The sequence below is a fragment of the Neofelis nebulosa genome, chromosome 1 (assembly GCF_028018385.1).
Source record: "Neofelis nebulosa isolate mNeoNeb1 chromosome 1, mNeoNeb1.pri, whole genome shotgun sequence".
NCBI classification, from domain to species: domain Eukaryota; kingdom Metazoa; phylum Chordata; class Mammalia; order Carnivora; family Felidae; genus Neofelis; species Neofelis nebulosa.
In genome coordinates, this window is record NC_080782.1 from 243,049,796 (window position 1) to 243,065,285 (window position 15,490).

At 43.0% G+C, this 15,490-nt stretch overlaps 1 protein-coding gene across 4 annotated transcripts in view; it reads right to left on the reverse strand.

Moving 5' to 3' along the window:
* Positions 1–5,590, reverse strand: part of ZMYM2 (zinc finger MYM-type containing 2) — a 103,958-nt gene extending 98,368 nt beyond the window's left edge. For 3 of the 4 annotated variants that reach the window (XM_058690491.1, XM_058690484.1, XM_058690507.1), the window contains exons 1-2: positions 5,461–5,590; positions 4,258–4,323 (exon numbers count right to left, since the gene is read on the reverse strand). The gene's annotated coding sequence lies outside the window, so the exon portion shown is untranslated. Of the gene's footprint in view, positions 1–4,257; positions 4,324–5,166; positions 5,322–5,460 lie in introns of those variants that run through there. The other variant, XM_058690499.1, reaches the window with a different exon arrangement.
* Between the last annotated feature and the right edge of the window lie 9,900 nt (positions 5,591–15,490).

A 15,490-nucleotide genomic window follows, 5' to 3' on the forward strand; every position in this document is an offset into this window, starting at 1 on the left:
ATAACATGATAATGAAACACATACTCAGAAGTTTTTTCTTAAATCAGAGCTATGAAATATTCATTACCTACTTATCCTAATATCCGAAGTTTACCCTTAAATCATATCTTGTAACAGTAAATATCAATACTTATAAGACACTAATCAAATCAGTAACAATAAAACCCCAATGGTCATATCCTTCTTTCAAATTAAAGACCATGAATTTTTATTCAATTGTATTACTTCTTTCAATGTACTGCTATGAAGTTAAAAATAAAACAGAACAAATCCCAAACTAATCGTGTGACCCAGTGATTTTGCAAACCTTTCTACACATCAATTTTTAACTCTACGATAGACTTCTCCATTGGTTTACAATTTTTTTTCTGCAGTTCTAGAGTGCTACAAGTGTTGAATGAAACCTGAGGCAAAAAATTAATAGATTTTAAAATATGCAATAAAATAGATAAGCTCAAAATGTGTTGCGATCCAAATTTTAAGCCATTTTAAGATGACCAACTTATCTCATTACTAAGTATGTGAACGGTGCTGGCCCGCATAATTCCCTTCCCATTTCTGTTTTAATAACAGAAACCTAAGATTACAAAGTGAATTGTTTAAAAAACAGGTTGCAGATTTTAAAAATGTGCAACTGCAACTATGTAAAACAATTTTCTTGCCAAACCAAAATAAAAAATAAGCTACAGTTATTACCCAGAATTCCATAGTTCCAATCATGAATTTATCCAACAGCAATTTTTCTCACAGACTTTATAGGTCTTACAGATTAGTTGCGCATGAGAACTTTTAGATTTGAATAGTTCAAAACTCCTGTTCAAGTCTAAAATCCCAATTCCAGGAGCGCCTGGGTGGCTCAGTCAGTTGAGCATCCAACTTCGGGTCAGGTCATGATCTCGCGGTTTTTGAGTTCCAGCCCGTTGTCAGGTTCTGCACTGACAACTCGGAGCCTGGAGCCTGCTTCAAATTCTGTGTCCCTGCCCCACTGGCACTCTGTCTCTCTCTCAAAAACAAATAAACATTAAAAAAAAAATTTTTTTAATCCCAATTCTATGATCTCACAGGAACAGGAGAAAATTAACAAACTGAAATTAAAAAATGGGAAATGCAGAGACAAAGTAATCTCTATGCTTGTTTCCTAATTTAAAATGTCCTTCACAAAATACTATTTGAGAATCCACTGTGCTCACCTAAAAAATACAGGCAAACTGAATATGCCAGTCTTCTTAAAATAAATATTATTCAACATAATAATATGTACATTAGTAACACTGCTAAGGGGATAGACAGAGATATTAACGCCTAGAAAACAAAAAATATAAAATTTCCGATTATACACCTTTTGACAACGAAGAGCGTTCCAGGATTTCATATATATTCTTTCCATCACAGTAATTTACCATACCATCTGATTTTCAGACTTTGTGTCAAATGTATTAAGAGTATGCACTTATGTACCTCAAACAAGGGCAAAATAGAAGACTCTTTAATAACACTGTTATACAAAGATGGTACATTAAGCTCCGTATCACGCAAAAGTCTGAAACATTCATGTCAGCACCTGTGTGATATCTGAGTGAAACGGGGTTGTCCCACCACATGAGATACAAAGGTCCGGCCCATGAGATTATATATATAACAGGGAAAAGTAGAAACCACCCTGTATCTTTCTTCCAAGTGTTTAAAAGGGCAGGCAGGAGATGGGAATACATACTGTTAAGGATGCTCTGAAGAAAGATGCCATAAATATGCAACGTATTTTTAACTGCCAAAACACTTCATAAGTACACATAAAAGCACCTAACTCACATTAAGTGTCTGACAGTAAGTATAATAAAGAACTTATTTAGCCAAGGTCAATTAAAAATCATGTTATCTTCATCTTACTATCTGGCACATTAAAGCACCATTAGTTGGTGTCTTTTAAGCAAAGGAATTTTAAATTCTGAGCTCAATCATTACGCAGAACAAGGACAACATTTTGGTATTATCAGAACGAACCACGGCCTTCATTAGTATATATGTGTTGACATTACAGATAATCCAGATTATACATTTTCTTTTTTTTTTTTCTTTTTTTTTTTTTTTTTTTTTATTTTTGGGACAGAGAGAGGCAGAGCATGAACGGGAGAGGGGCAGAGAGAGAGGGAGACACAGAATCGGAAACAGGCTCCAGGCTCCGAGCCATCAGCCCAGAGCCCGACGCGGGGCTCGAACCCATGGACCGCGAGATCGTGACCTGGCCGAAGTCGGACGCTTAACCGACTGCGCCACCCAGGCGCCCCTGGATTATACATTTTCTACGTCCTCCTCCCCAAATGTCTATTAAATATAAACCAATTACCAACCTTCCCCACATCACAGCTGAGAACAAAGGAAAAAAATGTGACAAAGTTAAATCTTTCATGAAACTATGTGTTGATAATATAAGCTTTGCCCATCTGTGTGAAAGATCTGATCCTTGATCCATTTTATCTAAATGATCTAATACCTGAAAAGAGCTTTAAACTCGTGAGACAAGTTATACTCATTCAAGTTGCAGTATTTAGGAAACAATTATAGACCCTAAAATGTATACAGACATACTGAAAAAAGGGAACATATTACTTCTGATTCAAATACAGTTTTTAAATAAGACAGTAAAATAATCTAATCGACAACTGCAGTTCTAGAACTTTTTAAAAAGATAGTAAGATTCAAACATTTGCTATTTGTTTACACACTCTTCTCTAGGAAAAGAACAGAAGCTGAGAGAATTCTAACCTTGGCTCTTCCAGTGTTTCAATTTCTAAATGTGTAAAACAAGGATATTAAGTACTTTGAAACAGGACAGCATAGGAGCTAAACTTGGGCACTGTAATCAAACTGCCTGTTTTATACTAATACTACTTCTAGCTGGGTATCCTCTATTTCCTCCTCTACAGATTAGGAATATAAACTACTTATATCACTGATCTCTCACAGTGTCACACTATCAGAGAGGACCTCATGTTGTGAGGATTAAATTACTAAATGCATGTTAGAAATCAGTCTGGATACGTGTTGACAATTATGGAATATAAATAACAGGTACACAAAGGTTCAGCATACTATCCTCGCTCACAAATTTAAGTTATCATAACAAACATTTTTTTAAAACTTAGAATTATACTGCCATATACTAAGGGGTCAATATGTGCTATTTTCATTACTCCGCAGGATAACTGCTAAGATTAAAGGAAATAATACATGAAAGGGCCCTGCAGTGTGTCTAGAATGTTGTGTATTAAAATATACATTAACATCCTCGCGTTATCATTCGCCATCAGTATTCGGCAAATATTCATCTTCAATTAGCTATCTTTTGAACCATGAGGGACTTAATATCTAAGCATAAGCTACTGTATTTCTGTCACCTCTGACGGAAATCTACAAGTTACAATATCAACTGTCCATGAGATACAATGTGACCAGAGCTCAGGAAATACAATGTGTCCAGAGTGCTGGCTTCATTGATATTTTGTAACTGATTTCAACTGACAAGTTATGTTTATTCCACTACCTAGCATACTACAAGACCGTTTCCTTAAAACCAACAGATTACAAGCATTAAACAGTAACTCAGGTGACACATCCAAGTATGGCTCCAGTGAAGACCAATCAACACCGAAGACGGGGCGGGGGGAGATTTAACTGGAGCAGTGGACCAGAGTCTTCAGCATACTAGTTGGTCAACCACCTGGATGAGCTAGAACACTAGAAGAGTGGACTTCGCGCCGTCCATCAACTCACGAGCCCTAAGAGTCGAAATTCGTCTTTCAAATTAGACACAAACAAACAGCTCAGTGAGCCTATTTTTTCCAATGCCTACAATCAATCATCCATTGTAAAGGGAGAAAAAGTGTTAAAGATGGTTGCATGCACAGCATTTCCAACGAGTAACTTCAATTCCCACTTTGGAACTCTAGAGGGCACCAGAAATATGCCCTCCTTCGCACCACCCCTCCTCCCGGGTAACGTGAGCAGCTGCAGGAGCCCGTCGTCTGGTTGCTGAGGTTGGTATTGCAGCAGCAGGAGAGATGTCTGCAGCGGTGGAAACAGCAGCGCCCACTCCCAGCTGCCTCACCAGCCATTACCCAGGCTTCACCCCGGGGGCAGCTGCCACCCAAGGAAAGGCTCCTCCCCCTCAACACAACGGGGATAGACAAGTCCCTTGGCTAAACCCCTACAACCCAACCACGTCCTCTAAGAGCAACAAATTAGAGGCGAAGGACTCACAATGGGGGTGTTTTCCTCACTTTCTGCCAAAGATGCACCAGCTGGGGTGGAAGGCGATTCCTGGTCCTGGGGTAAAAGGAAAAATGGCAAATGGATCAGGAACATCTAACCAGGTGGGAGAACCAAAGCCCATTCCACCAAGAGGAGGCCGAGAAGGGAGTAAGAGGTCAAGGAGGTTTGGCCCCTCTATTATTACTCCACAGCCCGCGACCAACAATCCCCTCCTACGTAAAGTGGAGCAAAACGGCGCAAAACGTATATTTGGGACCAAAGCCCACGTGAAAGGCAAAATCCGGAGGGAGGAGGCTGGAGGGCACCAAGCCTGCTACTGGGAAGGGGGGGGGGGGGGGGAAGGGAAAACGTTGCCTCGACGCCAGCAGGGGAATTGTAGTCCCTCCTAAATTTGCCCACCCAGCGTCATCCCCGCCACTCGGGGCACCGATTCGGAGGTAAGGGGCGGCTCACGTCACCGCTGGGCTGCTATCTCCCACATTTGCCCCAAGCAGTTGCCCTGGGCCCGAGACTTGCCCCCCCCCCCCCCCTGCAGTCGGCGACCGGCAGCGCTGCCTCCCCGTCCGCCATTAGAGACCCAGCCAAACAATACGTGAAGAGCGAGAGCCGCGCAGCGCAGCCCAGGGAAGAGAAGAGCGACGGAGGGGACCCGGTGGGGGAAGAGGCAGCACCCTCGCCCCGAAAAACTTGGGGACCTCGGGCTACCGCGGAGACAGTGGGAGCGCAGCCCCGAGAGCGGGAGAACGAACTGAGGCGCCCCTCCCCCCACCTTTCTACCTCCTCCGCCCCCCCCCCCCCCGCAAGAAAGAAAGGGAAAAATACCCCGCGACCTCCCACCGCCCCGGCCCGGGCAACCCCCGCCCCCCGAGCGACCCCCGCCTCTGGCGTCCGCCTCACCCAGCCCTCCCGGCCTCGCCCTCACTCTCGCAGCCCTTCGGGCCGCACGCGAAGACGCCTGTGACATGAGCGGAGCCCGGAGGAGACCCCGAGGCCCCGACGCGGCAGCGGCGACGGCGGCCGCGCCGCGGGGTATTAATCCCGGGTCGGTGGGAGGCTCCGGAGGCTGCCCTCACCCATCTCCGCCTCCCCAGTCGCCTCCGCCTCCGCCTCCTCCTCCCGAGGCTGCGCTGCTCCCAGCCACCCCCACTATCGGCGGACCTGGGCTGGAAAGACAGCGGGGATAAGCCTCACCCGGTTCTGGCTGCGGCTCCGCGGAACGAACCTCCCCTCCCCCGGCCCACCCCCCTTCGGCAACACGCACAACTCCGCTCGGTCCAGTCCCGGGTTTAGCGCTGGTGAGGAGGAGGAGGCGGAGGAGACGGAGGAGGCGGCGGTGCGGCCGAGCCCGGAGAGGCCCCGCCCTCCGCACCCTCATTGGCCGGCCGGAAAGGCGGGCCGCGGCGCCTCGGGCACGTCCATTGGCTACATCTGCCTTCCTTCAGGACCCCCCTCGGGGGGGTGGTCCGAAGGGCTGTCCGTCAGGCGCAGGCCACACCCCCCGGCGTCGCCGTTCCACTCCCCCCCTCCGCCCGCTCTCGGCCCTCGGCCGCGTCCCCTCCCCTCCTTACCCCCGCCTCCCACCCCGCCCCCACCCCCGGGTCCGTCAGGGTCAGGCAGCCCGAGTTTCGCCGCCCGCTGCACCGGCCGCGGGCTCCGGCCCTGGGCGCCCGGGGTGCCCTCCAGGGCCCGGGACAGCCCGCGAGTCTGAGGCCGTGGCCGCCTGCCCTGGCTCGGGCCTGGGCGCCCAGGCTGCTGCAGCCGCTCCCAACGACCCTGCCCGAGGAGAGACGCGGCCTCGATGTCCCCAACGCCCTCCCTGTCCAGTTCCTGAAGCCCCCCGAGAGGGGCGAGCCCGGGCACGGGCTGGAGCGATTGAAAGTGGGAGGTCGGGGCAGCGGGTGAAGTGGGTTCCCGAACGTGCCGCGGGGAGTGGGAGCGCTTCCACCCTCGCCTCACCCCCGTGGGGAATAGTCCCCCCACCTCCCGTCATGGCTGCAGGAGGAGACGACGTCCTCCATTTTGTCGGGACTGCTGTGGGAACTTGGGACCAGTTCAAAACCAGACCCCGTGGGGCTGGGAAACTTGCTCCCGCGAAGCCCCAACTGGGCTCCGCCATTCGGCCGGGGGGACGGCCCCTGATGCCGGCGTCTGCGTCTGAGGGGCCCTGGGGGACGGGCGCCACGGTGGAGGGACCCAGACGCCGCTCCCCGCCTCCATCAACCAAGATGGAGGAAGCTGCGGGCTCCCCTGGAGCTGGGCTCCCGCCTGTTGGAAGGGCCGGAGCCTCCCCTCGGTGCGTCCCTCGCCGCTGCCGTCGTCCTCCTCCGCGGCCCCTTTCGGTTGCCCTCCCCCAGCCTCTACCCGGCCTCCCCACTGCCTTCCACCATCTCCTGGTCCTCAACGGTCGATGGGGTCTCCACTCCACCGCCTGCTCCATCGCTTCGCCCGACCGGGGCCGGCCCGGCTGCGGGGAGCCGGGCGAAGGTGCGCAGCGTGGCGGCGCGCCCCGGGGCGGGTGTGCCCGGAGAAGCCACATCGACGATGGGGCTTCTCTTTTGTTCATCGTCTACACCTACGTCTTCGGCGCACGTCAGGGGGCCGTGCGACATCCAAGATTCCATGTAAAGATGAAAGCGAGGCCTCTTTCGTCTCACCCTAGCGGCTGTTCGTGGGATTACAACTGACGGTGTTGGGGTAGTAAATGGATGGATAAATTAGACTTCTCAATTTCATGATTATCTAACACACTGCCTATTAATACGTAGACGTGTTCTGTTACAATTTAAAGTCCAACACGATGATGAGGAACACGAGTTTTTTAATAATGAGTTAATCATCCAAGTTCTCAGTAAAGACTGCCGTTAAACGTGTTTTAGACGTTTACTACATAGCATAATCTAGTAGAAATTGAAATTTATTCATTCACTGTGACTTGAAAAATCAAGTAATCCTTCCACCTAGAGCTAATTGCAATAAATATACTGTTCTTTATTTAAGTTGGAGAATATCCAGCATGCATTTCAACCAGCTCAGAACAGTATTGCTTGCTTTTATTTTTCAGCATTTTATTTCATAATTGAAATTTTTGTCAGTTTTCAATACAATATCCTCGCAAGACCTTATATTATATTACACAGTGCTGTTTCACACTGACATTCTTGATGTCACTATCTTCACAACAGAAACACCCTCTATTACCAGATGCAGGGCATCCTTGTAATAATTCTGTTGAAAACTTACACCATCCCTCTTCCATAACCTTATAGCATGGCAATAGCCAGTACTCATTGAGTTTATAGTTGAAAGGCTTGAATACCGATTCTTTCCAGTAAGCTCTGTCAGAGACTTCCACATGTTGTTCAATTTGAGGAAGTTCTTTTTTTTTTTTTTAATGTTTATTGATTTATTCTGAGAGAGAGAGAGAGAGAGCATGAGGATGGGAGGGGCAGAGAGAGGGAAGCAGAATCCCAAGTGGGCTCCTGCTGTCAGCACAGAGCCCAATGTGGGGTTTGAACTAACCAACCATGAGATCACTGCCCCACGCTTAACGACCGAGCCACCCAGGCACCCCTAATTTGAGGAAGTTCTAAACTGCTACCAATTCCTGGCATTATTGCCATTTTATAATTAATTAATACCAATGATAATTACAGTAGGATATATTATTCACATTTGTATCCCTTCATTTAAATCTATGTGCCCAGGAAGGGGCACCTGGGTGGCTCAGTCCATTAAGAGTTTGACTCTTGAGCTCGGCTCATGATCTCACAGTTCATGGGTTCCAGCGTTGGACTCTGCACTGACGGTGCGGAGCCAGCTCGGAATTCTCTCTCTCACTCTCTCTGCCTCTCCCCTGCTTGCTTGCTCTCTCTCTCTCAAAACAAATAAACTTGGGGCGCCTGGGTGGTTCAGTCTGTTAAGCACGCTACTTCAGCTCAGGTCATTATCTCACAGTTGGTGAGTTCAAGCCCTGCTTTGTGCTCAGAGTCTGGAGCCTGCTTCAGATTCCATATCTCCCTCTCTCTGACCCTCCCCCACCCACACTCTGTCTCTCTCTGTCTCAGAAATAAACAAACATTTAAAAATTTTTTTCATAAGTAAATAAACTTAAAAATTTTTAACAAAAATAAGTAAATCTATTTGTCCAAGAAAATGTTCACTGGGTTGCCTGCATAATATCACAGAGAAATCTAGTTGAAAGCTTAGAACTGGTAGGGGAAAAAAAACAACTTTGTATGTCATAATTTAAATAAAAATTACACTTAATTTTATATAAAAGTACTTCTAAAAATAAATATTTGAATATTTATAACAGCATTATTTAATTTCCTTAAAGGTAGAAACAACACAAATGTCCATTAACTGATTGAATGCATAAGCCAAAAGTGGAATATCTATACAATGAAATATTATTTATCTGTAACAAGGAATGATGTTCTGATCCACGGTACAGGATGGATGAACCTTGAAGACATTATGCCAGGGGAAATAAACAGAAGTCCAAAGACCACTCATTGTATGATTATGTGAATTGTCTAGGCTAAGTGTATCTATAAAGACAGAAAGTAGATTATTGGTTGCCTAGGCATAGGGAGGGAGGTAGGGAGTGAATGGAGAAGGAACAATGTCTAAAATTAGCTGTAGTGAGGGTTGGACATCTATGAATACACTAAAAACATTGAATTGTTCATTTTAAGTGGGAGAATTCTATGGTACAAATTATAACTCAATAAAGCTGTTGCTTAATGTGTGCGTATGTGTGTGCGCGTTTGTGGAATTATTCAGTACTAATCACAAAAGCATACTAAGCGTTGAAGGAAGGCAACATAAATAACTTACTTGTTGGCCACTCAAAACCTTGAACAAATTACCTTCTCTCTGAGCCTCAGTATAGTCACTTTTTAATGTTTATTTATTTTGAGAGAGAGAGAGAGAGAGAGAGAGAGAGAATTCCAAGCAGGATCCGAGCTGTCAGCACAGAGCCCCATGCAGAGCTGAATCTCAGGAACTGTGAGGTCATGACCTGAGCCAAAGTTGCACACTTAACCGAATGAGCCAACCAGGTGCCCCATAGTCACTTATAAAGTAATGCAGCGTTGTTGTAACAACCAAATAACTTCTGTTCAAGTGTTAGAACATAAAAATCTTAGAAGTTGCTAAGAGAGTATATCTTAAAAGTTCTCATCACAAGAAAAACAAATTTGCAATTGTGTGGTCATGGATATTAACTAGACTTACTGTGGTGATCATTTCTCTCTCTCCCTTTCTCTCTCTCTCTCTCTCTCTCTCTCTGTATATATCAATACAGTTATACTGTGTGTGTGTTTGTGTGTGTGTAGAAGAGCTCACCAGTAATTGACATGCAATATAATAGTTATTCAGAGCACAGCTTAGGAGCCAGAATGTCCAAGTTTGAATTCTGGTTTTATCCACAACCAGCTGGGTGATTTTAGTGATGTGCTAACTTTCTAAGTTTTAACACGTGTAAAATGTAGATAATAATTTCACTTTCACAATTTTTTTGGGGGGGAGGATTCAATGGGCAGACACATGTGAAATTTGCACCTCATACTTGTTAGGACCTCAAAGCTTTAGCTGTTTTTATTACTGATAACTGATTTAGTGGAATATTTTTAAGATTCTTTATAATATTATGTGAGGAAGAGAAACATACTGATATATCTACCATCAATACTATGCTAGTGCATAATCTAAAACACACAATCATAATCATAATCACCATCACAAATCTTAGAAAAAATGTACTTCAAATCAAACTCCTTTTTTTTTCTTGGAAAGGAGCTTAGTATAATCACATAGTATGTCTCATCTTCCCAGTATGGATAGTAGGAAACTAGAAGTTCAGAAAGAAGACTTGTTTGAGGCTGGGGATTGGAGAGCTAATGCAGACTAACATTTTAACTTTTACTGTTGAAAAGGAAATAAAAAGCAGGGCACCTGGGTGGCTCAGTCAGTTAAGCCTCTGACTTCGGCTCAGGTCAGGATCTCACTGTTCCAGAATTCAAGCCCCACATCAGGCTCTGTGCTGACAGCTCAGAGCCTGGAGCTGCCTTCAGATTCTCTATTTCCCCCTGTGTCTCTACCCCTCCCCCATTCACACTCTGCTTCTCTCTCTCTCTCTCTCTCAAAAATAAATAAACTTTAAAAAAAAAAAAGAGAGAAGGACATAAAAAGCAATAATTTAACTGTTGAAACACTGGGGAAATTTTTCTGTGGGAGAAGGAAGAGAAAGTGAAAGAAGCTCAACATGGCTAATTGCTTTACAAAAATAGTACACCTGGGTAGACTGCTTCTAGTGGAATTAAAAATAATATCAAATAAATATTGTCAGTTTTAGCATGTTTGACTTTTATTAATTTGCTTATACTGGGCGATGTTTGGTATCATATTATACCAATCAAAAATCTTAATAATGTTGTTCTACCGTTGAGAAGAAAAGATGAAGTCCTGAAAAATTAAAACAAGTCAATTGTGCAATTTTACTTAATAAACTGCTTGTATAGTATTTATAGTTCCACGAATTGTGTATGTTCATTGTGAATAATAACTCGTTATCTTCTGAACTCTACGAAGTAGTTAATATCACTCTCCCACTTTTACATATGAGAAAACCGAAGCAAAAAAAGGTTACAGGGGCAGGGCACCTGGCTGGCTTAGTCGGTAGAGCAAGCTATCCTCGATCTTGGGGTCATGAGTTCAAGCCCCATGTGGGGTGTAGCGTTTGCTGTTTAAAAATAAATAAATAAAATGAAGAATTAAAAAAAAAGGTTAGGGAACTTATTCAAGGTCACATAGCTACAAAGCGATGGAGAGGGACTCATGGTCCCAGGATTCTTGACTCCACAGTCATACTCTTAACCACCTCAGCATTCTGCCCCTGCAGGATAGTCTTCTCCTAATTCTTAAAATTAAACTCTTAAATACATCATCTTAGATAATTCAAAACACAGTCCAATAATACACTATGGAGCAGTGGCTTATAAATTTTTTGACCATGACAACCACTAGGATATATATTATGCGTAGAGACCAATTGCAAAGTCACCTATATTCATTACTGGATAGCAAAAGTTTCATAGTAGAATTATTTCCTTTATTACCTAAGATGGAATTCAATATTTTCTATTCTAGTCTATTTAAATCTATACTGTTTTCTTCCATTTTTAAAAAAATAAATAGTGGTTTCATCATTCCAAGTTGATTTCATGGATTATAAACTGTGGTTTGAAAAACACTACTCTGAAGAAAGTAAATCAGGGATAAAATCAAGTTCTAAAACAGAAGTAAAAACACAAGATGATGTCAGAAACTGAGTAATCCAGAATCAACTATGGGTTGAAAAACTCATTTTTTTTTTCAGTTTATTTTGAGAAACAGAAAAGAGAGCAAGAGAGAACACCCACGTGTGCACATGTATGGGGAGGGGCAGAGAGAGAGGGAGAGAGAATCCCAAACAGGCTCCACCCTCAACATAGAGCCTGACGCAGGACTTGATCCCACGAACCTGGAGATCATGACCTGAGCAGAAATCAAGAGTCTGATGCTTAACCAACTGAGCCACCCAGGCGCCCCAAATTCATTTTTAAAAATAGAGATTTAAGCTGTCATTCTTCCTAAATATATGAGTTCCTTATTCCTTCCTAATGACAAGCTTTACACTTGATAAAACTGTAATGCAGCTGATTAACAATGTCTCTGGAAAAGCAATGTATCAATTTAGAAAGAATGCAGAGTTGGAGTGGACACTGATCCCACCACTCATTAACTGTGTGACCCTAGACCTTTCTGAGCTTCAGTTTCTTCTTCAATAAAATGAATTGTACACAATATGCCTGTAAAGAAAAATCCCCTTTCCTTTCCTTTCCTTTCCTTTCCTTTCCTTTCCTTTCCTTTCCTTTCCTTTCCTTTCTTATCCCCTGGGATCCTAATACCTTCAACCAACCCTTTCTTACTTTTCCAGCTTATTATGAACACTCCATCCTTTATGTCAGCTCCTGTGGCTATTTTATGAAATAATAAAATATGGTTACCCTATATTATTTGCAAAGATGGCTCTTCACTCCTCATTCCCTGGTTCACACTGGAGTCTGGGAAGCCCTCATGTTCCTCATTTTATGTCCCCGGCAGTTTTGCCCACCCAAGTGCCTTCTAAGCTTTAGAGGTACTCACTGGAAAATAGAAGCAAAGTTTAAGGGAGAATATATATATTAGATGACTATGGAGGTCCTTTCCTGTAACTCAGTTATATGATCTTATAAAATCATAAGCTGAAAATAATGATTTCAAGTTTAATTTTGCCCATTATGGGTTCCTCATATTAACAACTATTATTTTTTGAGTTTCTGTGCTACATAGTTATTCTCTAAGGCATTAAAACCTAAAATTAAGCAGGTCTAACAGTTTGAATTTATGTGTTTATATTTTTAAATATTTTACCCGTCTCCACAGAGGGAAAAAAAAAAAAACCCAAACACTTGGAAAACCTGAAAATGTGAAGGAAAAAAATTACCAATAATCCTTGCACCCAAAGATAACTATTGTTAACATCTTTTTCAACACCTTTCTTTTTAGAGCAGTTTTAGGTTCATAGCAAAATTGAGCAGAAAGTACAAAGAGTTCCCATATTCCTCCTGTCCCCACACATGCATAGCCTCCCCCGCTCACAACATTCCACACCATAGTGGTACATTTGTTACAATGAATGAACCTACGTTGATATATGGTATTCACTCAAAGTCCATAGACTGCATCACTACATCTGTTCGCTCTTGATATTGTGCATTCTATGTGTTTTGCTAAATGTATCATGACATGTATCCACCATTATAGTATCATCTAGAATAGTTTCACTGCCCTGAAAATACCCTGCTCTCCATCTATTTATCCTTCCCTGCCCCTTAACTCATGGCAACCACTGGCCTTTTTACTTAGTCCATAGTTTTGCATTTTCCAGAATGTCATATAATTGGAATCATATGTTAATGTAGCCTTCTCTAACTGGTTTCTTTTACTTAGCTATAAGAACTTAATGTTTCTCCACGTTTCTTCTGGCTTGGTAGCTCATTTCTTTTTGGCACTGAATAATATTCCATTGTCTAGATATACCACAATTTATCCATTCACCTACTGAAGCACATCTTGGTTGCTCCCAAAGTTTAGCAATTATGAATACAGCTGCTATAAACATCTATGTTCAGGTCTTTGTGTGGACGTCAGTTTCCTGATTCATTTGGAAACACAAGAAGTGAGATTGCTGGATATGACTATAAGAGTATGTGCAATTTTATAAGAAATTGCTAAAAGTCTTCCAAATTGGAATTTGGCATTTCCACCAATAATGAATGAGACTTCCTGTTGTTGGACATCTTCACCAGCATTTGGTGTTATCTGTGTTTTGGATTTTCACCGTTCTCGTAGGTGTATAGTGGTATCTCGTTGTTTTACATCGTCGACATGTTGACATACCAATATTTTATGACTTTATTTTTCCACAGGAAAAAAAACTTTTAATCTTATTTGAGAGAGAGAATGTGTGAGGGGAGGAGAGAGAGAGAGATAGCGGGAGAGGGACAGAGAAAGAGAGAATCCTCACAACCCCACGATCATAATCTGAGCCAAAATCAAGAGTTGGTCCACAGACTGAGCCACCCCGGTGCCCCCTTTTCCACAAAGTTTAGAAATATTTATAACACTCACAAAACTATCTCTTGGTAACTTTTTTATGATGTGGCATAGACATGAAGAAAAGTTTCTCTAAAGAACTGGTGAGATCAGAGGAATAAAATTGCCTGTGAAAATACAGTCATCATCTTCATTTTGCTTTTGTCAGACGGGTAAAGAGACTTTAAGAAGAGATGCGTATAATAGAGACTAATATGAAGCTACAAAAAGAATTGCACTTTAGCTTCCTTCTACCAGTAAATTTGGGGTAAGAAATCAGGTTTAGGGATCCACCCATGAAAAAGTGGCACTTTGAGATACGCCGCATACTCATAATTGGTAGGAAGATAAAAACACTGGACATACTTATTTACTGTGTGATGTGATACAAAATAGTTTGTGGAAAATGCTTTTGAGACTATATCTTTGGTGGGAAGGAACTAATTTTGGATCTAATTATTATTTTTTTTTAAGGAGATAGAAATTCATTGAATATACTGCAAGGGAGTAGAGGGCAGGTCAGCAAAGGAGAGGCTGTCTGCCTGATCATCATTTTTTAAAATGTAACAAGGAAGAAAGAATTGTAATCAACATTAGAGTTATCAAACTTGATGTGACAGAAAGGTTTTATCAACTGGTGTTTAGTGGTGGTAATAAAAAGTTGTCATTGTTACTAGCTTAGTGTGGAACTTGTATTAAGATCTTTGTTCATTCATTCCACAAATATTGAGTGTCTATGTCATGTCAGAGATGATGAAAAGTACTGGGCATAGAACAGTGGATAAGATGTAATCCCTACCCTCATGGAATGTACAGCCTAGACTAGAAGGAGACAACAAGCACGGAACATGCAAAATAAATAAAATAATTACACTTGAGTGCTAAGAAGGAAATAAACAGAACTTCTTTTTTTTAATTTAATTTAATTTTTTTATTATGTGAAATTTATTGTCAGATTAGTTTCCATACAACACCCAGTGCTCATCCCAAAAGATGCCCTCGTCAATGCCCATCACCTACCCTACCCTCCCTCCCACCCCCCATCAACCCTCAGTTTGTTCTCAGTTTTTAACAGTCTCTTATGCTTTGGCAAACAGAACTCTTTATAGAGAAGAACAGTGGAGACTCATGGTCATAAGGAAGATCTTTCTGAGGCAGTAACATTTAAACAGATCTGCCAAAGGAGCGGCTATTTTGAATAACCAAAGGAATATTGTCCTAAATCGCAGGAAAGGCAAGAATTAAACTCATCTTAGGAACTGGACGATCACAGAATGCAGAGTGGTAGATGGACGGAAAGAGTGACCAAAGATTAGGGTGAAGAGAAGAGCTTTTAAATATTCAAAAGAGAAGTAGTAAAGACCCGTGTCTTCCAAGGCTGCCCAAAGGATATAAAATCCAAAGTTCTTTTAATGGCCATAAATACTTCACAATGCTGCCCACTAATCCACCCTCAACTCCCCTCTGGTTCCTCTCGAACAGCCATCATGTCGGGGCGCCTGGGTGGCCCTGACTTCGGCTCAGGTCACTATCTCACGGT